Below are 1,952 nucleotides of genomic sequence, written 5' to 3'. Positions count from 1 at the left end.
TATACACTTATGATTATACAAATACGATCTTCCCCTGCCCAATTTTCTTTTGTCTTTCTCTCTTTCTCGCTTTATACAAACACAGATTATACAATTGATCTTTTGTATATGTATACCAAAGCAGATTATACAACTGCTTTCTTTTGTATATGTATAGCGAAATATACATATTTATGTTTGCTATGGAGTGCAATTATGCAAACTATAGCTATAACATACAAATATGATTTTTGTGTTTGCTATATGTGAAAGTTGCTCTTCTTTCATTATGGTCGTGGTTTAGTTTGAGTTCTAAAAATGAAACGTTTTCAAACACAAATTTTGATTAATTCAATTTCAAAGCACCAAATAGGTAAATAAAAAAAAAAAATCATTCATCAAGTTATTGTATGTATTAGGGGTGTGCATTCGGTTTTTTGGTTTGGTTTTATACTATTCGGTTTGAGTTTTCGGTTTTTGGTTTTGAAGAAGTGTAACCCAATCCGAACCAAAATAAATTTGGTTTGGTTTGGTTTTTCTCTTTTTTGGTTTAGGTTTTTTCGGTTTGGTTAATCGGTCAATAATTAAAAACATAAAAAAGTTATATTTGCAATTTGGAAAAAATAATATATATACTAAATTTCTTAAATATACTTTTTAATATAAATCACAAGTAAAACGTAAAACACAATACTTAAAAGTATATCAATTATAGATGTCCAAACATAAAATGTAACTAAAAAGGGACAAAAGTGGTTAACTCCAACTTAATTCTATATATATATATATATATATAATTCAGTTTTTTCGGTTTTTATTTTTCTAAATCCGAAACCAAACAAAGTAAATTATAAATCCAAAACCAAACCAAAAATCCAAAAAACCAATCCAAATTAGAATTCGATTTGATTTGGTTTGGTTTTTCGATTTAATCCAAATAATGCACACCCCTAGTGTGTATATATATACGCCAGTTCTATTATAATTTATACCCCTCATTTCATTCTTTATCTTCTACCTAAGTATTATCACGATAAGACATTTTTTAGACAAGTTGATCTATGTAGATTCCTTTTTTTAAGTCATCATTTAGATTTTGTTTCTATTTTTATAAATTGTGCGAATAGGTATAAAGTATTAGATTGTGATTTACCATTTGCAATAAGTTGTCAAATTTTGATTGAGGTCTAAAATTTTCTCATAAGATTTTTAGTTGTTCAATTGGCAAAAAAAAAAAAAGTCACCATAACAATGGGTTCTTATTTTTAAGAAATGAGTGTCTGAAAGTGAAAAAAAAAGAAGAAGTTGTTGGACCCAAAAACAATGGGCTTCTCCAGAATTCCATAAATTTGGACCCATAAAACAAAGAGAGAAACAAATTTGGTCACAGAAAATAATGTTTTTACATAACTGCTAAACCAAATAAATATGATCATTCTTTAAAGGGAAAATTAGCAATTAAGTCATAATACCTAACATAATTAGTAAAAATAACAACACTTTAAAATATTTATTTAAAATGGCAGAATGACAATATTTTTATAAAATAACATATGTTCAGATTTTAGTAATTAAAATTAATTTTATTTATGGAAAGAGTCTTATATTGGACCAAATTATATACCAATAACCGTTTAAAGGAAAAAAAATTAAACCAATACACATTAACCTTTTTTCAACTCCATTCACGTTTCTTCCCCACTTTTCACATTTCTTCCCCACCTTTCACGTTTCAAGTTTATCTTTCTTCAAGGTGCTAAATTGTTGTTCATCAAGAAATCTTCTTTATTGTTAAATGAAATCTATTTATTAATTCAAGCATATTTCTCGATTGGCAAGGTAATTTCCATTATCCATTTTGATTTGATGTTTAAATCACCGATTCTATATATTACGGATTTTCAGTCGAATTTTTCAATTTTTATGTGATTTTGTTTAGTTATTCATCAAATAGTTATGATTTTCAATTTTTT

Source organism: Solanum tuberosum, unplaced genomic scaffold (assembly GCF_000226075.1).
Source record: "Solanum tuberosum cultivar DM 1-3 516 R44 unplaced genomic scaffold, SolTub_3.0 scf00150, whole genome shotgun sequence".
Lineage (NCBI taxonomy): Eukaryota > Viridiplantae > Streptophyta > Magnoliopsida > Solanales > Solanaceae > Solanum > Solanum tuberosum.
The sequence above is the reverse complement of the archived record's forward strand: the minus strand, read 5'-3'. Positions refer to the sequence as shown.